Genomic DNA, 24,064 nt, shown 5'->3' with positions numbered 1-24,064 from the left:
AGCCATGACCTCTACGCCTTCAGGATTCTCTTCCCAATTGGTCTGTCCGCACAGTAATGCATGCCCCCCCTCAGCAGCTTGAGGTCGTCACGGCTGAGTATTGTGCTCCATGTCTGTATAGTATGATACATTGTGACCCATGTGTGTCCTGTCCCAGACTCAGATTCCAGGGTATTGATGGCTGGAGTTAGTTCAACACTCATGCATAGTTTAACATTTCCCCACACGTAAGTTGTATACTCATGCAAAATGAATGCAACATGTAATTGTAGAAATTAAGATTTATTCTCAGTGGGGGGCCTGATTAGTGTGGACAAATAGATGCTATACAGTGTGCATGGAATCCAAAGTTCACAGGAGGAGATGGCATCCTTGTCAGTTGGAGTCATCAGAGTCCAGACCACAGTGTTGGTCATCATTGGTCAGACTGTGACCAGCAAGTCCATGTGGCAGAGAATGTCATTGGATGAGGTGCTGCTGTTGCGCATGAGGGCCAGGTGCCAGGCCAGGTGACCTGGGAGATGTGGATGGTCCGCTGCCTCTCACGCTCTTTTCCGTGGACGACCCACCTTCCTTGCGGGACCCTCAGATGCAGGCCTTGACGATGCTTGGGATGCTCCATCGGACGAATCCTCCTCCTCCTCCCTCCCTGTGGCTGGTGCTGGTCTTCGCATGGTGGTGCAGGGAGGGTTGCCCATGTTGTCGGTGATCCGACGGAGTGAACGGCTTATGTCCGTTTGCACCGCCAGGAGCTCAGCCAGTCTTGCCTCCATCCGTCCTTGGTGTTGTTGTTGACTGGCGTGTTGCTCGGCCTGCTAGTTCTTAATCTTGTTGAGGGTCCCCACTACCTGGCTGATGCCCCAGGTGTCACGCCGGTATGTCTCCACGATGTGGCATATGTGTGACATACCGGTTCCCTCAGCTGCCTTGTGAGGTTCGCGTTTCCGCCAGCCTCCACTCCCACCACCCCTGCCCACACGAGCCTGGCCTGCCGTTGTGGGCACATCGGGTCTACGGGACCCCTGAGGGATGGCATTTGCAGGGTTGTCTGCCTCCTCCTGGGTGGCCGGAGAACCTTGTCCCTCCAGGTCAGACTGGCTCAGTTGTTCTGTGCGGGCAGGGCTCCTGGGTGTCTCCTGGGATGTGGCAAGAATGGGGGTGGTGGTTGGCACAGATGTACCTGACGCAGGTGCTGAAGGGGCTTGGGCACCAGAGGGTCCAGGTTGGTTGGGGTCATCCACAGAGTGCTGAGAGTCGTCGCTGCCGGTGGGATCATCTTCCTGCCGAGCCTGGGCCTGTGATTGTTCCCCCCCAGTGTTGGGGGGAGATCCATGACGTTGCCCTGTGTGTGAGAGAGAGACAATGTTAATGCTGTTTCATGCGACATCCATGTTTCATACATGTTCTGGTTGCCACAGTTCCTCAAGGTAGTTGTATGTGCCTAGCATTCACATCAATGTTCACTTGTGGATGGGTATGTTGCAGGGGACTGATTGAAATGTTATCCAGGGTCTTTGACATGTCGCATTTGGCCTTGGATGCTTTTTTGGCTGTGGCTTGATCTTGTTGTGTCACATGTCCATTGTGAGAGTGTGTGACTCCATTGGCTGCCCCGGGGGTGTGTGCTTGTGTAAGGGGTGAGTGATCATCACTCAGCCCGACGCTGTTCAACATCCACATGGCCCCCCTCGCACAAGTGGCCCGCCACCACAACCTCAAAGACATCTCCTACGCCGACGACACCCAGCTCATCCTCTCCCTCACCAAGGACCCTCACACCGCCAAGACAAACATCCACGAGGGTCTGAGGGCCATCGCCGACTGGATGCGGAGCGGCCATCTGAAACTGAACTCGGACAAGACGGAGGTCCTCATCTTGGGACCCACACCCTCACCCTGGGACGTCTCCTGGTGGCCGATCGCTCTGGGGACATCACCGACACCCACCAAACACGCACGCAACCTAGGATTGATCCTCGCATCCTCCCTCTCCATGTCCAAGCAGGTCAACGGCATCTCCTCCTCCTGCCACGACACCCTACGCACGCTCTGCCGGCTCTACTGGTGGATCCCGACTTAAACAGGTAGAACAGTGACACAGGCCCCGTCAGCAGCTGACTGGACTACGACACTGCACTCTACGCAGGACTCCCATCCACACACTAACGGCGGCTACAACGCTTCTGAAACGCCTCGGCACAACTGATTGTCAACGCCCCCCGCCACAGCCACATCACCCCTCTCCTGAGAGACCTGCACTGGCTCCACATCGACAAGAGGATCACCTGTAGGCCCCTCAGCCATGCACACAAGGCACTCCACACCGCCGGACAAGCCTACCTGCACATCAGACTCAGCTTCTACACCCCCACCCGCCAGCTCCGCTCCGGCATCCTCGCCCTCGCAGCTGTCCCCCGCATCCAACGTACGCCCGCCTGCAGCAGATCTTTCTCCTACTTTGCCGCCAAGACCTGGAAGACCCTCCCAACCCACCTACGACTGACCCAAGACCTACTTGCCTTCAGGAGACTCCACAAGACCTGGCTCTTCGAGCATTGGTGGAACCCCCCCCTCTGCGCCTTGAGACCCTGACAGGTAAATTGTGCGCCTTACAAGTACCCTGATCGATTGTTGATTGATTGACGGTGCCTGCTGGTGGGTGTGGTGTGATTTGGCAGTGGGTCTCCCAGGTGATGTATCTGTCCCACCATGGAGCATGCTGTCATGTCAGTGTGTGTAAGTTCCTGCCCTAGATTTCTGAGCTTGTTGTGTTTGTGTTTGAGTTTGCAGTTGTCACAGGAGGGCCTTGTGCTGCCTACAGCAGGGCCAAGTGTCAGCTACCTTGTCAGTACTTTGCCAGTCCCTGTGCATTGCGCATGGTGCATGGGTATGTACCTGGGCCATATGGGCTAAGGGCAATGGTGTCTGTTTCTGAGTTGTACTATATGTTTAGTGATCCCCACCCTCCCAGCATCCCGGACATCCTGTCTTGGGTTTGTGGTTTGTGTAGGCTGGGACATGGCATGGCCTTGCTTTGTGAATGGGGCATACTCATGTTAGTGGCCTGAGCGTTGTTCAGAGTGTGGTTGTGTCAGGTGAGGGCTTGGGGGTAGGTGAGTGCATTTGTTGTAGTTGGGGTGTGGATGCCATTCCCCCATGTTACGTGAGTTGTTTGTGTACTCACCAGGCTCTCGAACTCCTTCGACTCCGTGTACTCCCACCGGCGGAAGCAGGTCCATCACCTTCTCCTCCCAGGGATGGTAATGTACCGGTCTGCGGGGCAGCCCACCTCCTGTGATGTTACTCTGGGCGTATTCCTCGTTCATTTTGCGCTTGACTGCCCTGCGCAGATCGTACCACCTGGCTTGACATTCATTCCTGGTCCTTCTGATGGGCGCAACAGCATTCACCCGATCGACGATCCTCTGCCACAGGCTAGTTTTTTGGGATATGCTGGTCTGTCTGACCAATGTTCCAAAGAGCTGTGTCTCGACTCTGATGATTTCGTTGACAAGGATGCCCAGCTCCTCCCTTGTGAACTTTGGATTCTTGTCTGTGGGCATGGTGTGGGGTGTGGGTGTGGATGGTTGTGGGTGTGTGGGTGTGAATGTGTAGGTGTGTGTGTATGTGTAGAGGGGGTCTGTGTGAAGGAGGTTGTGTGAAGGTGTGTAAGTTAAGGTGTATGGGTGCAGTTGTTTGTGCGTGATGTCTGTCAGCAGTGGGTCTGTTGCAAAGGCTCATGGTTTGTGATTGTGGGCCCTTTTTATTGGTCCATTTGTGGGTGTGGCTGGGTTTGAACTTTTGGTGGGTGTGTTTTAAGAGGTGGTTGTGAGTTTGGGCCTCTGTTTGACTGTTTGGATGTGCCAGGTCAGTGTTATAGTTGTTTTTTTGTCCTGTAGACGTGTTTTGTGGTGTTGTGCGAGTCGAATTGACCCTCCTTGTGCTGTTTTACAGTGTCCTGGTTCAGTACGAGTCGTTTTCGCGTATGTAAGGTGCGTCCATGGCTATGTTGTTGTACAGTGATCACATATGCAATGGTGTTGTACGAATCATACATACGCGATGCTGGGGTACGGTGTTGGGGTACGGTGCGTCCAAGTACGGGGCTGGGGTGGGGGTATGGGGCGTACATACGCGGGTGCTGTGGTGGGGGGTACGGTGCTTACATACGCGTGTCCTGGGGTACGGCACGTACATGCGCGGGTGCTGGGGTGGGGGGTACGGTGCATACATACGCATGTGCTGGGGTACGGTGCGTACATACGCGGGTGCTGCGGTGGGGGGTACGGCACGGACATACGCGGGTGCTGGGGTACGGCGCGTACATACGCGGGTGCTGGGGTGGGGGGTACGGCACGTACATGCACGGGTGCTGGGGTGGGGGTGTACGGCGCGTACATACGCAGGTGCTGGGGTACGGCGCGTACATGCATGGGTGCTGGGTTGGGGGTAACAACCCGTACATACGTGGGTGCTGGGGTATGGTGCGTACAGGCACGGGTGCTGGGGTGGGGGGGTCCGGCGCGTACATGCATGGGTGCTGGGTTGGGGGTAACAACCCGTACATACGTGGGTGCTGGGGTATGGTGCGTACATGCGCGGGTGCTGGGGTGGGGGGTACGGTGCATACATACGCATGTGCTGGGGTACGGTGCGTACATACGCGGGTGCTGCGGTGGGGGGTACGGCACGGACATACGCGGGTGCTGGGGTACGGCGCGTACATACGCGGGTGCTGGGGTGGGGGGTACGGCACGTACATGCACGGGTGCTGGGGTGGGGGTGTACGGCGCGTACATACGCAGGTGCTGGGGTACGGCGCGTACATGCATGGGTGCTGGGTTGGGGGTAACAACTCGTACATACGCGGGTGCTGGGGTACGGCGCGTACATGCGCGGGTGGGGTGGGGGGGCCGTACGACTCGTACCCCGGGCCCAAGTGTAACCTGGGTAGGGGTCGTACAAAGTTCGCTCCGTACGGGACGTTTTCCATACGCTTGTGTATTCGGGACGCCGGTACGGATCGGACTTGTGCGCTCGGACTTCAGTTTTACGACTCGTATGTAAATCTGTCCAGGGACATCTCGTAGACATTTCCCGAAGCAATTCGTATGTATTTTTACGGTACGAATCGTACTTCGCCGTTTGTACGGGACTTGTACGACTCGTACGTAAAAAAAATCCGGATACGAGTCGTACGGGAATTTTTTTTACCCGATTGGAATCGGCACCTTAGTGTCGTTTTCCGCCCCGGCACAAAGCCTGACTGATCTGCGTGTACCAATGAAGGGAGAACTGTATTCAGACGGGACACCAGCAATTTCGCTGAAATTTTAGCCTCCACGTTAATCAAGGAAATCGGTCTATAAGAACTGCAGTGATTTGCCGGTTTCCCGGGCTTTCGGATTACCACTATGGACGCCAATCTTTGATCTTCGGGCAGAATTCCTTTCTCCAGGCTTTCTGTATACATGTGTTTGAGATGGGGAGCTACCCGAAGGGCCATGGATTTGAGGAATTCAATTGGAATCCCGTCGGGCCCCATTGCATTCCCTGATTGGATGCTGAATATGGCCTTACATATTTCGTCATCTGTTATGTCTACGTCCAGTTCGGTTCTGTCTGTATCTGATAATGAGGGTAAATGTATGTCTACCAACAATTGACGTGAGTCTTCAGATGTATAGTTGGTGGAGTATGTATACTACAAAAATCAATAGGGGGGGAGAATAGACCACTTGTCCTGTGTCACCAGGGTCTTAGTTAACGTGGGATACCATCGTTGTAAAAAACCCTCATATACGTACACAGGCGATGGGCGGTATATGTTGATTCTCCGCCTCAGTGTACCGTAACAGCATGATCATTGGGTCTTTTCCTTTGTCAGTATGCTGACCTCCACCCGGAGGTAGACCAACTGGGTTGACAGTAGTGGCCAGGAATAAAAAACGAGGGTGTGTTCGTGCTCAAAAGTGTGAAATAAAATTCCTTACATCAAATCTCGTGTAGTTTTATTCCAGAAATCTGTAATGTGGGAAACTAAAAACAATAGTGTGCGTGGAGAAGTAACTGGCTAGATGCTTCGGCTGGAGTTTGTTCAATACTAGGTCCTCGACGAAGAGGTCCACCGCCGGCCCCTCCGCCCGTTCCGGGACTCCCAGGATACGTATGTTATTCCTGCGTGCCCTTCCTTCGTACTCATCGAGTAACCCTTCCATTTTCATCTGCTGGTCGCTCAGTTGGGTGACTTGTTGCTTAAGGAGAGCTGTATCTGAGGTTAGCGTTTCAGTAGCCTCTTGCATTTCCTTCACTCTGGAGTCCATTTTCCGCAGGTCGGCTCTGATGAGGGAAACCTCAATATTGACTGAGTCAATGCGAGTCTCGAGTGAGGTACGCACACCGGCAATGGTTTCCATAACATCTTGGGGGGTCAGATCTTTTTGGGGTGTCTGAGGTTGAGGATTCCTAGTGCCCCCGGCTGGGGTGGTGTTGACTTCCTCACCCGTCTTATCCCAGGCAAATTTGGCTAATTTGCTTTGAATCTGTGCCTTGGTTCCCTTTCCGCTGGTCATTTTCACTCAGTGTAGAGTATCGCCCATCCAAATACGCAGGGTCCCACACCAGTACTCGCCACCGCTTGTGCAGGGGGGAATTCCCACCACTGCCGGCCTGTCGGGTTTCCTAGTTAGGCGCGTACCCTGCGCACCTGGTGGGGTGATTCGCGATGGCCACTGCACCTTGATAACTGTGCTGTGGGTAATAGGGAAGGGGTGGCAAAGAACTGGAAAAAAGGGGCCCGCAATCACTCCTCAAATTTTCCACAGTTCTTGCTGCCCATCCAGTGTATTATAGCCGGGAACACTCATGAGGTGCTGTCGGAGGGTTGCACAATTTACCTCATATGCAATTACCGAACCGCCTTTTTCCAATGCTTTCTCGTTTATTTTACAACACACGCGAATGTTTTACCTCACATTCTAATATGCCGTTTTGCCTTTCCGCATGACTTTCCATTGAACTCTATGCTCTACTCACCAATCATTGCACCATTTACCACTCAAATGTCTTCTTGTGCCATTTATGCGTGATTTAAATACTGCTTAAACAAACTCATTGATTTTCATTTTCTGTGCGCCCAATGCGGAGTTTAATCTACCTTACATGCTACCACCAAAACGCCCTTCCCAATGCTCCCTCGTACAATTTGCAACACATGCATGATGTTTTTACAACCTGTTACGGTCCGTTCTATAACCTTTCATTTTAAACACGCAAATTCTTACGTCCTTTCTGTCCTCATATATTATCGTCTATTCGTCTCAATTGCCACATATCCATGATATATATTATATGTGTCACGGACCGTTATCTCTCACCAACTATTCCTATGCATTTCTTACGGTGTTTTTATGTTTTTATGTCATATTTATTTTTTCCTTCCCTTGTTTACACCTTGCTATTTTTATGAATATGGTTCTACCATGTGTTCTTTTTTTCATTTTTGTGACATATCACTGCAGCCCTGAGGAAGCCCCAGGCCAGATGGCCATGTAATGGTGCGAAACACGTGTTGGCTGTATTTTGCTGTTGCCCAACCCTGAGAAAGTATCAGTACCCTATGCTACCGCAATTAAACAGAATTTGCACTGACTCAAGACTGTTCTTCATGGAATTTTCTCCATAAACTAACAAATTATTTAGATTTGTCCTAAACATCCTTCTGAAGCTGTCGGAGGGTTTGTGGGCTTCATAGCACTGATTTTGAACCCCTTTGTTGCCCCCTCTATTTGGGTGGGTTATGTCCTTATATGTAAGCACGCCTCCGGTGCTCGTGGGTCCTCTTGTGACCACTGCAGCTCGTAGGCCCTGCTTGTGGGGCAATTATCATGTGTGGCTGGCGTTCTGGCCTTCTGCCATTTGTAGAACCCAGCCACCCGGGAGGGACTCTGCTTGTTGTGGAGCCTGTCTGTAGCACGCATTTGCGATTGCGGTGCTATTTGGTTCGCTTGTTTCACCATCCGGCCGCCGACGTCTGTGCTGGGGCGATCTCTCGAGCCATTGTCGCGCCACACCAGGCCGCAAAGCCGGGGCCTTAATTATCCGCTGCTCTCCGTGGCCTCACCCGCAGTCGGCTTACTGGCACCTCTTCCCACCGGCGTTGCAAATGCTCCCGAGTCACCACCGAGTTCAGCCATGTTTTATCAACTGGTGGGCCACGGAGCTCTTCGTGATCCGCTCCTGTACCCCACTAACAGTGACTACTTTCGCTGCTTTGCGGCATGCTCACCGCCTCAGCAGGAAGAACGAGGAGGAGCCACCATCTTCTCCCCGTACGGGGTCAGGGCATCCATTGGCGCATCAGCTCTCCACAGTAAGCTGCACAAATCCGGTGTTCTGGACTCCTCTGGGAATTGGATCCCTGGTTGTAGGGGGATTACTGCAGGTTAACTGCCGGATATCATCAGGATATACGGCGAGGGCAGCGGAACCGCTTCAGTATGCGGCCATTCCCGATGGCTGCTAGCCACGCCCCTCATGGGAGGAATATTTGAAGGAACTGCATGGCACTCGTAGTGCACCTGAAGTAGGAGTATTGTCGCATTGGAGTGGGTTAGTGGAAGATTTAAAAATAGATTTCTCAGTTGTAAATGTGAAGAACACCATAAATTAGTTAAAGCTAACTAGAGCAGCAGGGCCCGATAACCTCCCAGCTATTATAATAAACTCTTGGATAGACTGGTGGGCTGAATTTCTGTCACACATGTTCTTAGCCATTTTAGATTCTGGGAGAATCCCCAAGAATTAGAAGGGACCAGTAATTAGACCTGTGCATAAGAAGGGTGATATGAAAGCACCGAAAAATTACATATTAATCAATCTCCTGAACATTGGGGAAAAAGTATTTGCAAAAATAATACTAGGCAGATTAAAGGATTGGATGGGGCAGTGGTCGATTGTGCCGGTAGAACAAGGGGGCTTCAAGGAAGGCCACTCCACTGTCGACCACTGCTTTGCCCTATGGGCAGAGTCACGGAAGTCAATCGAGCAAAGAGGGAAGCTATTCTGCTGCTTTGTGGACTTCCGCGTAGCGTTTGATTTAGTGGAATGTAAGGGTTTAAAATCTCTACTGTCGTTACCCGGCTTAGCAATGATCCAGGCTATTAGAATTGAGCTAGGGACAACATCATGGAGTACACAGGCTCAAGTGGCCTTGTTGAGGTTTTGGCGGCGACAGGATCCCGTGAAGGTCTCACAATGGTGCAGAACTGAGATCCAGTTTAGTAGTCTTAAATGGGCCAAGGAGACTAGAAAGAAATTGCACACGGTTGGTGAGAACCTAAATGTGAGAATCTGTCAAAAATCACTGCAAGTAGAATTTACTAAGAATACCCTCAGATCCCAAGGGCAGGAATTGTCTAGGAGTGTAGATGTGGAGTACTTGAGTAAGAAAAAATCGGTACAATTCATGAGGAATTCTTGGTTGAATGATGCCTGGTACCCATATCTGGACAGACTTCCCAATTATTGGCTCAGATGTGAAATTTTAAGACTGCGAATTGGCATTAATCCCTGGATGGCAAACGAGAAAACAAAAGCAGAAATGATAGAGCACGATGGAAATTGTAAATGTATGCTGGGAACAAAATGTGACATTCTGCACATACTAGTTGACTGTGTACTATTTTAGCCCAGCGCAAATTATTTTTACGTCCCATTTGTTTAAAATTTGGCACTCTGCTAAGGGCCTATGCGGTAGAGTTATTAACAGACATGTCTAATCTTGAGATTGCAATCGCTATTGGAAGTTATATGAAGGCCGTAAACAGTTTTGTATGGAATGATTGAAGGCTTTTTAGCGATTTAAAGGGTGAATTTTAGTAAAATGCACTTATTTATTAACACAAAATTTTAAATTATCTTTTAACTTTGACTTGCTTAGCGGGGGTGGTGCAGATAATTGTTACAGTAAAAAAGTATATTTGTATGTCACTCATTGTTAGGATATTTGTGTTGTTTTCTCCTCCTTATAGGTTACCTATTTTTATGAGAACATCGATGAAATTGTAATGATTTAGGGTATTCATAAACATTGTTTTATTGCTGTTTAAAGACTATGGTCTAAAAAACTTTGCTTTTGACTGACTGACTGACTCACCACCCCCACCAGCTCTAAATCAGCCCCACAGAGTTGCCAACCAGCCATGCATCAAAAGAAAGAACAAGTTTAATATTTCCCTTTCCCAGATTCAGCCAAAGCAAGATATCTCACTCATGCAAATGATGTGTTAATGAAATCTTCACAGTTGTTTGACACCTTGCTCTGCCAACTGAAGCAGACACTAAATTGTGCCTTTAAAAAGCACAATGGTAACAAACTGGATACCTCTCAGGTGGGAGATCTTTTGAAAAAGGGGGAAGTAGTACCCTTCGGGACACCCCAGCAGAATTATGAACTGGCGTAAACTGAGAGATTCCGGTATCTGCAGGTACGACATGCCTTATAGTCAGCGATCCTTAAGGGTGAGATCCCTCCCGAGGCCTCTCCTCTCGACGACTGGCTTCTGGACGGATACATGCCGAGAAAAGCAATTTCCCTAACCTACTCAAAACTGATCAATCATTCACCTGACCCTCTTCCGCAGCGCCGAGAAAAATGGGGGAGAGACTTGGCGGGGCTGGAATCGTTGGCATCCCCAAAGGAGGTGGTAATTTCCTCTAAGCTAAAATTGGTACAATTGAAAATATTGCATAGAATATATGTCATAGGCCCAGCTATTGTCAAAATGGGATATAGAGACGACTCTAGATGTAGAAGACTATGTGGACAGGAGGGCACGTTCTTCCACATAAAATGGGATTTCCCATACGTTGGTAGATACTGGAATGAGGTTGTACTGTTGATTTTTGTAAACAATAAAAAGAATTAAAAAAATAAAATGTAAAAAATAAATAAAAAGCACAATAGTTTAAAACAGTAGAGTTTGTGGTTCACCCTGTTTCCGGGGACGTTAAACCTGAAGAAGATAAAAGTACTGGCTGTGTTCAAATAAAAGGACCTTTCAGCCCTGAAAGAGCTGTAGGGTTTGCTGGGCTTGACTAACTATTGCTTCAAAGATAAGCCTTAGATCAACTTTCAAAGCACCTTTCAGAAGCGCCTTATCTATAATTTCCAGGGAAGACTAAACTGTTTTCCCCCTTGAAAAGTGTTACCATGATACTTATCGGACAGCTATACTACATTATAAGCATGCCCAGGCTATTAAGCTCTTCTCTTGTGCCAGTAAGATCATTTTAATGTCTGTAAAATTAGGGAATTAGATATGGAAGTCTCTCGAATTAATATTCTGTGTAAGTTTGATACGGGAAATCCAAGAAAATGTCAACCCATCTTTTTTGTTGTGCTGAAGCTCATGGTCCTAAAGGCCTATAAACTACAGCTAGCCTCGGCATGTACCTCATTACCTCCACACAAATTTCAGGATGATGGTGATGTACTACTACTAATAGCAATAATAATAAATAATACTAGTAATAATTATTTAGGAGTTTTTGTGTAACGCCACACACCACTGAGGTCACGTCAAAGCTCTACAAAACTATTTTCAACCTAAATGGAATGGCAGGAACAGATGTTGGACTCCAGAAATGTTGTAAGAACTGGTCATGGAACAACCTTTTTTCAAGAGTTTTCTGAACTTAAGTTAATTTGAAATGCAACAAACTGTGGACTGATGAATTTCCATCCTTTTGTAAACCCAGGAGTCTGTCTCCACGTATTTGGATTTATTTATTTATCTGTCAGTCTAATGTTCCACATCACCACAGGGATACATCAGAGCACTGTACAGTTGGATGAAAGTCCAGGATTCTGGAGAAGCTTGATTCCAACAATCTCCAGGCTATATCTTCCATAAGATATTCCTCAGATGCTGCCATCAATTTTGTATTCTAGTCAAAAGCTATTCTGAGACACTCGGTTTCTAGAAGTTTCTGAAATGTGGATAGTTGGGTTGGACCCTCAAGATCAAATTCAGAATGTCCCATAGCTTTTTTGGACTATGAACTCCTGGGGATCTTCCTGCACAGATTCCTCTTTTCATTTTGTGAGGGATTTAGTGTGATGCAGTAGATCAGAGATTATTGGTTAGGATGCACCGCAGGGAAAAATTTTAAATGTACCAAAGGCTAAACAGTGAAAGCTGATTCTTACGCCTATAACTGGGAAATACTGTGATAGCCAGTAAGCTTAAAAACAAGTTTTCCGTTTAGATTTTGTATTCCACCTAAAACAACTGAATTGCTTTCAGCACTTACTTGATGTGTTCCCATCTGTGTAAGTCAGTGCATATTCCGGTTGCCTGCTTGTGTAACCTTTGTAGCCTGGTGATGGGTATATTGGAGGAAATTGGCATTAAAGTAGTACAGGCATATGATCACCAGGCCTTGTTACATGTCTGTTCAGTGATTTGAAGGAAAGGGAAGATTATCTGTAAGAGTGGCAGCTGAAGGGTGTCACCTTGAGAACAGCATTTATTTGACGTGTGAAGGAGAGATTTGAATCAAAACCAGCTCTAAATTTCTCCCTTGCTGTAATGGAGTTTGAGGAGGTCTTAATTTGTAGTTCAAATGAAGGGGAGTGAATTACCAGGGTCCTCTTTTTCCCCACCATTGAGACTTCTCTTTTGGTTCTATTTAAACATAGGAAACATTTGTTTTTCCAGTGATGGGTGTGGTTGAGACAATCTGCAATGTTAGCCTTCATCTCTGCACTTTTTTATAAATGGATGTGAATCTGGGTGCCATCTGCACACATTAGAAAATGCTCTTAGTGCAGAGCAAGATGGTGTTCTAGTGGCAGCATGTAGATGTTGGAGAGCAGGAATAAGACCAAAGACATCTGTGGAACTGTGAAGGAATTTCTGGGCATACTCCTGCCACTGAGGATGGTACATCAAACACACAAAAGGTGATGTGAGAAATGCTTGCAATAAGTCTAACCACTGGCGATCGCTTGGGTAGCATTCCAACTGATCTTTATTCTGCCCACCATGCTACCTCAATTTGGACCCACTCAAATGTAAATCATTCTGGACCCTGCCAAATATGAACACTCCAGCTCAAACTGCCAGTCCTGAAACTGAACACAAGCAACCCAGAACCAGTTTCACCATTATTAGGTCTCATCAGTCGGGTGTGGCTTTGTTCCAGTGGCACAGTGATCACAGAACCCACGTGTGACATACCCTTGCTACTTAGGGTGGTACATCAAACACACAAAATGTGATAGGAGTAGGGCAGCGTAATTTTAGCTCAACACATACACGTCACTGAAACATTGTTTTTACATATACTTGACCGTGTACTATTAATGTGAAGTGAAGTATTTAAATGTACTCCTGAAGTGTATTCACTGTAGAAAACTAGAGACTCATGTACATGGGGACATTAATGTTTAGCTTAATCATGAAAACATGTAGTTCTCATTTATATTTATACTTATTTTCCAAGTCATATTTCATTTATTTGAAGCATTGTGCATATGTAACCATGAACACATTATTCATTTTGCTGTTATTTTCAAGTTATACGTTCATTTATAGTCATGTATTTGAAGTGCACATTGAAAATGCTTAACTAAAGTTAGCTTCACCAGGCCTTTATTTCTTAACATGAAATGTATTTTTCCTTGTTCTACATGCTCTTTTCCTTTGCAGGTGCCTTTTCGTGATTTCATAGCTAGAGAAAGGAGTTTTGTGTATTAGAGAGAGTGAGATCTGAGAGAAGAAGCCTCCTATTCATTGTGTATTAGGAACGAGGGTGCCCAAGGTTAACTTGATTGATTGAGCTCTGTGGGATGGGAACATTTAAGAATGTTGCAGACGCACACTGTGAGAAAGAGTGGGTTTTAGGGGACATGTTAAGAGATATGGATACTCTTGGGACATTCTGGTCTCAATTAGTGTTCACACCGTTAGACTGTATGGCAGATCCCTTTTGACTTTGGGAGGTACAGACCTCTTAGCTTCTTCTGTCCTTGCAAATGTGTAGCTTCATGGTAAACACTGATTTCCCTTTTCAGAAGACTTCTACTGAAATCTTCATTACGCTGACACCTTCCCATTTTCCCATATTCTTTGAGAATTTTCCTCATGACCCAATTGCAATTTACATTTAGAGACTCATTCATGGTTAGGAGCTGAATATCTTAAAGTAACACCAAATCCTAATTCTTGGCATCTGTATTGTTCTGACTGTCATTATTATATACTTTATGCTTTCGAGTCGGAAATTGCTTTGACGCTTTAATTTGCTTATCGTAATTCTTTATGTTTATAACATCTTCTTGAATTTTGCATTTACTGGAATGTTTATTAACTTCTAATAATGCCACTTAACTTTAAGCTACCAATTCCTAGTCCTTTTTGTGAGGTCAAATTGGTCAAACAATCTTTAAATTGTGTTCATTTGAAGGTCAATATCCTTTTGCCTCCCAGTCAACTAGAAAGATCCATTAGGTGAAAAATAGTAACCGCTTCCTGCATCCTCCGAAGATGGTAGCATGTCGGATGGTTGGTAACTGAAGCAAAGCGAGTTAGTGTGGCATATTCTAGACCTGTCCAAACCCAGCCTGGGTCCCTAAATCCCATGTCTTGAGTTGGAGAATCGGTGGAGTTCCAGCAGTTTGGGAGACACATGTAACAGCGGAGGAGTGAGTATCAAAAGGGTGTGCATTGCAATTTCCTTTGGTTGGTTTGCGGTGTTTTGCAGAGATTGCATGGTGTGATGTGGTAATGTTTTAAATTGTGTGAGTGTGGTGATTAATGTAAAGAAGTTGAAGTTGTTATCGGGCACAATGTAGCCTAAGATCCTGGGATTTATAATGAAGAGTTAACGGTGTAGAAAACACTCTGTTGTAATTGTCTGATGAGTTTTGTGGTGCTATCCATGAGACGTTGTTGACGGCACAATTGAGATAGAGACATGTACTTTGTGTGAGAGTAAGGTGTGGTTAGTGTACTGCATCCTGTTGCACAAGGGAGAAGCTGCACTGATCCAGGTGATCCATGCTGGTCAAGGTTTCCCTCGAATGTGTTTCTGAGTAGGTCGGAAAGTGTCACTCCAAACCCTTTCTTGTGTGATTGAATACTTTGATTTTTTTAGTGGAGCAGACAAAGTTATTAGTTGAAATTGTGCTTAATGCTAAGAGAAAAGTGCATCCATGAAAATTGTAAAGGAGGGTGAGCTGCTACAAGGAGTGAGAACTATGTCACAGTGTGTCGCGCTGAGATTGGTCGGTTGGTTATTGGTTGACTACATCATAGAGTCCCGTGCTGTTATTGGTTGTTGACGTTGAACGAGGATTATGGGTACAGAATTATTTCCTGGTTTGTACTTGTGCTGATGCTAGGTGAGAAGGAGAACGGACATGATAGAGAGAGTTAGACTGTACTCTGCATCAACAAGTGAAGAAACAGTTACAGGAAAGGAAGAGAAGAAAAAGGGGTCAAGACAGAAAATGCAGAGAGTTAGGGTGAAACCAGTGATAGCGATTCTAGTGATGATTTTCTGGATGCGTTGTTGTCAGCTCATCCTCCTCCATACAATGAGACCCAATTGGAGGGGATCAAAAGTACAGGAGCCAGTGGGAATTCTGCAGTAGCTACTGCATTGGCAAATGCAAATTCTAATTTGATGGGAGAGAGGGCAGGGATTAGTGCTCCTATTAACGCTACTTGTTTTTTATGCCCCAGATGTACTCACTGTGCTTATCACTATTAGTCCTATGGTTCCTCTGTATAGCCCAAAAATAGGCAGCAAACCTGACACATACTTTGGTGATCCCTGCTGGAATAGGTATGACAGGTAGTGTCCCTGTGTGCCCTGGAATAGAAGGGTTCCTCTGGTCCTGACTTAAGTGAATGCCCGCCCTGCTACAAGTGCAAATCCAAAGATGAACCAGACAGGGTTTGCCCTCACAGGAGGATTACCCCAGGAACGCCCAACTTGGATTTGTCTATGTGGAAAACTCCTTTCTGTGTTAACTACTGTACCCCCCAGAGAAGGGATAGTGCCTAATACCCAGGAGTGCAGGATGGTTGAAGTAGCAAAAAGTTAGATGATTGGATTAAGAGCCTGATTTAGATCTTGGTGGGACCGTGACAGAGCGAGAGTTTTTGGCCGTGATCCCACCCGCATACTTGGAGGTCCGCCTGCCCCATTTAGATGCTGGAGTTCAATGGGCAAGAAGACCAACGCAGTCCCGCCGGCTCTGCCAGCACTTAACTCCCCTCCCCTTTGGCAGGGTGGGCTGCTGTAGTCGGTGGCGGGACTCCAGCCAGGATGCACACCGTCTGTATTTGATTCTGGCATGTTTCGATGGGAATTCTGATGGGAAACCCTCCTACTTTGAGTCAGCAGAAAGAGATGCCTTTTTCGGGTAACAAGCTGCATTTTTCTCCTCTTGACCTTTGTCCAGGTTCCCCCGTCCTGGCACACCTTGACATGACGGAGCGGCAACCCATTTTGACAGACTCGAAGGTAAGTGTACATGATATGTGCAGGTATACAATGCAAGGTGTGGGTATGTTGGCTGGGTGCAGTGGAGAATGTACAACATGGCATCACTACACATAACCTACATACACATATGGACACCTACTCAACATATATGTGTTTTACGTAAGGCTCCCTGTTTTCCGTTTTTACTGATTTTTACAGATAAATACAGACACAAAACATTTATTTTCCTGTCTGTGTTCATTTTCAAATGTGGATAAAACCAGAAATTGGGTTGCTTTTTGAGTAATTCTAAATACTGTCTGCCATGACTGCCACGCCAATAGCTGTGTGGACTGATAGGTAAGAGCTAGGTAAGGGGGCTAAAAAAAGAAAGGAATTTTAGTAAAGCAGCTTCAACAGCAGTAGATATGCACAATGTTGATACTGAAAATTTCATATTTTGTTATAAGTGCATTGATTTATTTTCTGCAAATGTTTACAGCATTGAAACCTTGTAGGCATTCAAGCATGAGTGCATATTTACAGGTTAAATAAATGCAGAAGTATACTAATTTCAGCTTAATTTTTCCACAATCCCAAAATAATTATAGATAAATACAGATAAACTTAGCAAAAAATAAATATGGATAAATACAGATGGAAAAGTCAAACAAATAAATACCATAAAACCGGGAGCCCTAGTGTTACGTAAGAAATACAATGTTACTCACCTGTCTCCCCTCCACCACGATCGCCTCCTGTTTTCACTCCGCCAACAGAACACCGCCAGCCCCAACAGGAACATCCAAATTGGCTTGGCAGTACCATGCCATCAGGAGGGCAATGGAAGGCGGGTTGCCAGCACAGAAGAGTGCCATCGCAGCGGTGTGTATCGCGTATACATCTAAATACGGCAGGTGGGACTCCGTCAACCTGACCAAATATTGAAGCCGACCACGAGGCGGGCTGGTGGTCAGACTGCCAAGATCTAAATCAGGTCCTTAGTTTTTTAATGGGTCCCCAAGAGAAGGTGAAAGATCAGGATTGAGAAAAGAAACTACTCCGTTCACGGTGAGAGACAATGCAGTGGATGTGTTTAAATTAAAGTTAGAACTGGATCAGATGATATCAGGAAGCCTTGATCTTTCCCCATTAGATGGTGTGTATGCTTTGATGAAGAACGGCATAACTAGCATGAGAACACCAGAGATGAAATTGCAGATTAAAGAATGAATTAGTAACACCCGGAAGTGGAGTGAGCTAGATAAGTGGGAAGGCAGATGGGATAAGAAGAACAAAAGAAACCTGGAGGAGAGCCTCCTCCATCCACAGTGGAGGGAGAGGGTGCCTCGACTGTTCCATTAATGGAAGTGCCTGGCCGAGGTTATGTCCATGTGCCCCTGGAGTAGAAGTGATCTTGTGTCATTCACAAACGAGTTGCCCACTTTGAGAGAAAAGTCAGTAGATTGGTACACTCAGGTTGAGCGATTTGTGAAGATTTGTGGGTGGATTTGAACACTTTGTTCGATATTGTGGTCCCAAGTGATTTGCAGGCAGAATCCAAAGTGGCTGTAGAGTGGCCAGAGAAGAAGCTTTCAACAAACTCGGTAACAAATGCTCTGTAACTGATGAAAAAGTATCAGCTGGTAATGACATTTTTGAAAGAGACAGTATCGCCTAAAGACATTGATTAGGTCAAGATTGACAGGACAACCCAAGAACCCAAAGAGACGATGCATGTCTATTATGTGAGACTACTGCAAGCATTTAAACAGTACAGTGGAAAGGAGGCTCATGAGCCCAAAGACATGGGACATTTTGTTTTCTAGGTTTCTGACGGGATTGTGACCTGAAATTAGCATGATGATTCAGCAGCACTTGATTTGCTGGCAGCATAAGTGGGTTGATAAGCTATTGAGATATGCAAAATATTGTAGTGATAAATTGGAAATGAAGTAGAAGTTGAAGGAGAAATTGATGATGGCACAAATGAAAGATACACAGAGAGGAGGCCAAAGTCAGCCATTTGTATGGAATGTTGGGTCTATGCAAGGATTATATCAGCACACAGTTCCTATGATGCAAGGTGAGAATCGGTTCCCACAACAAGGTAGACGTTGTGGTGTTCTGATTGACCCGAGTACTGGTATTGAAGTGGCAGCTTTGAAGGAACTAATCCTTGTCATTATTGAGATTAGTTGGGGCATTGTAAGTGGGAATGTTGCCTTCATCCCAATTGAATGGTGAATGAGAATCAGGTTCAGAATTCATGGTATGCATAGCCCAATAGTAATAACCCCATGCAGTCACAAAATATGCAGAGATGAAGAGTGCAGAATTTTTATGTACCCCAAGCTCTAGTGATGCAGGTTCCACAAGCCTTGATGGCACAGCAAAATACAAATGGTGCCAGCTATAATTCAAATCAATTCCTGAAAGTAAAATATAATTCTTTCAAAAATCAGCGTGTGTTTCTACAGTTTCCTATGTTTGAAGCATTTGAGGATTACCGTTCTGAACAGTCATTATGACGGTGCCTGAGGGGCAGGAATATTGCGTTCTTGGCACAGTCCTAGAGGTAGACCAAAGTGATCCATTCATAGAAGGTGAGATGAATGGCCATCTTGTATCTTTCCTGATTGATACTGGTGCTACCCACTCTACTGTTAGAACAGAGAAAGTTCCAAACCTATACCTCTCTGGGAAAAATAATCCAAGTTGTAGGAGTTGCAAACAAGCAAATGACAAACCCAGTAAAAGAAGAGGTACCTGTTAAAACAGAGTTCTTTGAGGAGAATCACTGATTTGTGGTGTGTGATTCAAGCCCTGTAAATCTATTAGGCTGTGACCTGTTGAGCCTGTCTACATTAACGTAAAAACCTAATGTTGAACAGCCAAGAACACCACATTATAATTTGACTCCTAAAACAATTGCTGGGACTACTCCAGTGATTGACTGAATGATACGGCAAGGCATTTTGAAATAAATAATGGGGAGTCCATGTAATTCGCCCATTATGGGCTTGCAGATGCCTAGCGGTACCACATAGTCCAAGATTTGAGAAAGATAAACACTATTGTTGTTCCTTGTTGTCCCATGAAATCAAATCCAGCTGTGATTTTATTTCAAATTCCATGTGAGGCTGAGTGGTTCACTGTCATTGATTTGTGTCATGCCTTCTTTTCTATACCCATGCATGAGGACAGTCAGTTTCTATTCGCTTTTCGGTTCCAGCCCGTGTTCTGGAATGGTGCTGAGTCCCACAAGGGTATACGAAGAGCGCCTCGAATTTCAATCAGATCCTCAAAAAGAATCTTGAGCCCTTAATTATGCCCTGTAACTCAATTTTAGTGCAAACATTGATGACCTGCTGGTTGCATCCAACACACAGAGAGCTTGCAAACAAGACACTACTGCCCTGTTTAACCACTTGGCTGAGAATGGACAAAAAGTGTCCACGAGTAAGTTACAGTATTGACAAAAAGAAGTTCTGTATCTTGTTTTTAATAAAAAATGTATGTATTAAAACGCAAATATACATCATATCAACCATTTCAAGCAGATACAATGACAGTATTGAATCAAATCATTTAAAACAAAAAAAATAGTTTTTTCTCCTTTTTTGAAGATATAACTCCCACCCATTCTCCCTCCACCCTATCCCAACAACACTGTGGTGAGACATGTATGAAGAAAACAGAAGGATATTATACAATTTTGCAGTGGAATACGATAACATAACAGACCATGTAGCATCCCTTCGTTTTTTGGTGATAACCATAACAACATATATCTAGAACAGATCAGGGTGTGCCAACAGATATGCAGTAAGTAGCACCCAGAAATCTATGGGCCTAGAGGCCTCAGGTAACTCCTCTACATATATATTCAATTGCTTCTTACAGAAAACAAGACATTTGCCCAGTGTCAGAACGGCTTTAGAATTCCAGTGCATTGCAACTGCACATTTATCAATTAGTGTGGCTACTGTGACAATGCATCTATCTGGTTTAATTTTATCCAACAGCCCTAACAGGCACACCTCCGGTTCACATGCAATTTTTTCCAATGTCTTATCTGATAGCACATTCACCACACCATTCCAGAATTTGAGTATAGCAGGGCATCTCTATGCTAGATGCACAAAATTTGCTCTGTCCTGCCGGTACCTGGAACATCTCGCATCCTCACGCAATCCAAATTTTAAAAATTGTGTTGGGGTGTAATATATCTGGTGCAGATATTTAAAATGAATAATTCAGAGATTGCAGTTGGCAGTCAGACGTCCAGTCAATTTACAACACATTTCCCAGTTTGCGTGGGACATGGGGGCCTCTAAAATAGCATTCAATTTTTCCAATGCAGGGGATTCATCCCATTTATTTTCTCGTTGTGATGTGTAGTATATTCTTTTTTTTTTTTTTTGAAAATTTTTATTGTGCAGAAAGAAGGGTACAAGCACGGGCCTACAACCACCTGGGCCGGCCGCTAGTAGGTAAAAAAATTCAAACAGTGCAAACACAATGACTGGCCCACCGGGGCTCCGCACCCTACAGAAGATCAGACTGCACATAAAGGAAATCAGGATACACCCTCTTAACATAAATAACAACTTAAAACAAAAGCGAGGCAAGAAAACATGAGATGGGCGTCGGGCCACAGCAGGGGCACTTCCATACCCGACCACCCGATGGCAGTCAAGAAGAAGGGGAACTAAGAGGTGGGGGGGGGGGGAGAAACGGGAATACCAAATCTATACTCAGATGTGCCAGATAAGTAAGGAACCATCAAGGATCAGGGGGACAAGGCTACCTCAGACGTTTCCACCAGGGGGGGAGCACAAATACTTCCACGATACACATTCCACTGCCCCCAAATTCTGCTCCAAGCCCCGGGTTTACCACGAGCCACATACACAGTCTTTTCCCTGAACATGCACCAGTCCATGTTCTCCTTCCAGACAGACACGGTGGGGGGCCGCTGCGAACCCCAAAGCTGCGCTATGTCCCTCTTTGCTATCATGTTCCCCAGGGCCGCCCACCGAGTCTGGGCCGCGTTATAGTCATTGGGCTCCCACACATTCAGAACACAACGACGCACCTCCGGCAACAGCGTGACCCCGGTGACTCGCCTCATAACCTCATGCACTTGACGCCAGTATTCCACCACCTCGCGGCACTCCCACAGGATGTGGAGAAAGGTGGCACTGTGCCCACAGCCACGCTTACAGAGCCCGTCCTCAGAAAACCCCATCGAGACCAGTCGGGGACCCGTCACGTAAACGCGATGGAGGATCTTAAGCTGGACCAAGCGGAGACGGGCCGGGATGGCAACCTCCTTAGGAGATGACAGCGCGGACTGCCAGTCCTCGTCGTCCAACTCAACCCCATCCCCCGTCCATGCCTCCCGTAGACGCACCAAGAGGTCAGCCCGATTATTTATCAATTTTTTATAGATCAAAGAGATAGTACTATCGGGAACGTGACCGTCGAGTATGCGGTCCTCGAGGGGCGAAGAAACAGGGACCGTGGTCCCTTCCCCAAAAACCGAGAGCAGGGCATGCCGAACCTGAGCGTAGCGGAAAAACTCCCTCTCACTAAGCTCATACTCGCTCCGGAGCGCCGCGAAGGTCTTGACCGCGCCTTTAACCCACAGATCCCCCACTCTGCTAATGCCGATCGTGTCCCAGTGCTCAAAGCCTTTCGTCGTCCAGAGGCTCCCCAGGCGGTCTGAGGCAAACAAGGGAGTAGCACACGTTAAACGCTCACTCCAGCCCATCGCTACATTCGCCGCCTTCCACACCCATACCGCAATCCTAGTAGGGCCCGTGAGGGTCCTACCAGCAGATCGGGAGTAAAGCGCTCTGTTATAATTACCGCCGGGAAGCAGGAATTTATCCATCTCATACGCCGGGTTCAGACCAGGAGCATACGTGGCATGGTAAATTGCCGACAGTTGGGAGGCCCAATAGTACCGTCTAATGTCAGGAAGCGCGATGCCCCCGTCATACCAGGGGAGAGTAAGCTTTGCCAGAGCGATACGCGCCCGCCCGTCCCAAACCAGTCTCCTCTGCAGACTCTCCACCTCCCGAAAGTTGGCCACCGGAATGACATCAAAGGAGTTCTGAAGGGCGTAAAGAAATCTGGGAAGGGACATCATTTTAAACAGGGCCGCACGACCAAGCGGAGACAGGGGCAACCTACACCAACGAGCCGTATCCACCCTCAAACGTCGGAGTGGAGACAGGAGGTTCTGCTCATAGCGGACCGCCGGGTCCAACGAAACATATACCCCCAGGTACTTAAAGCCGGATGAAGAAGTTTGGATAGGAAGTAGAGGCGGCAAAAGGGGAGGGCCACCAGAGATAGGGTACACGCAAGATTTGGACCAATTAATTATCAAACCCGAGTTTCTCCCAAAGGAAGTGAGGACATCAAAGAGAACATTAAGCGACTGTCGCGGCGAAGTGAGGTACAGAAGAATATCATCCGCGTACAGCGAGACCCGATCCTCGAAGCCCGGGGCCCACCGGATCCCTCTGATAGAGGGCTCCCAGCGGAGCTAGGCGGCGAGCGGTTCCAAGGCAAGAGCAAAAAGCAGAGGGGACAACGGGCACCCCTGCCTAGTGCCCCTCCCGAGAGCAAAAGGCCGGGAAGCCCGCCCATTGACAACCACCTGAGCCATTGGTCCGGCATAAAGAAGCTTCACCCAGCTAAGAAATCCCTCCCCAAAGCCAAACTTCTCCAAGACCGCCCAGAGGAATGGCCACTCGATGGTATCAAAGGCCATGGTGGCGTCCAAGGAAACCAATACGGCTGGTTCAGAAAAGTACTCCGCCCTAGCTAGGACGCCGTGCAGACGCCGCAGATTAAGAGCGGTATTACGGTGGGGGATGAAGCCGCATTGATCCGGATGAATCAGATCACAGATAATGCTCAGCAAGCGGTTGGCGAGGACTTTAGCCAGGATCTTGGGTTCTGCGTTTAAGAGGGAGATAGGCCGATACGAAGCACAGCGGTCACGTGGTTTACCCTCCTTAGGAATCACGACTATAGTCGCCAGACGCTGGTCGGCGGGAAGGGAACCCCTCTCGTTCGACTCCTGAAACATGCGACGATCGGCAGGCCATTGGGGCCCATGGCTTTGCCCGAGCGAAGGGAGCTAATCGCAGTAGCAATCTCATCGACGGACAAGGGGGCATCCAACTGCTCACGGTCCTCGACGGATAAGCCGGGCAGGGCAATATCCCGTAGTAGAAGACGAGAGTTGTCTTCATCTCTATCAGACACCGGGGAATACACCGCCCGGAGGTGGTCAGCAAAGCACTCCACAATCTCGCCAGGCTCAGTCACACACACTCCATCCGCAACCCGGAGCTCTGGGACCACACGATTCACTCTCTCCTTCCTATCCAGCCAAGCAATCAATTTACCAGCCTTGTCCCCAGCATCATACAACCTACCCTGCTGCTCCCTATACATGGTCTTGGCAGCGTCAGTGACAAGGGACTTATACTCGAACTGCTTCAGGCTGAGGGCATGTAGCCCATCCGGAGTGACACCC

Source organism: Triturus cristatus, chromosome 3_2 (genome assembly GCF_964204655.1).
Source record: "Triturus cristatus chromosome 3_2, aTriCri1.1, whole genome shotgun sequence".
Classification (NCBI taxonomy): Eukaryota; Metazoa; Chordata; class Amphibia; order Caudata; family Salamandridae; genus Triturus; species Triturus cristatus.
The sequence above is the reverse complement of the archived record's forward strand: the minus strand, read 5'-3'. Positions refer to the sequence as shown.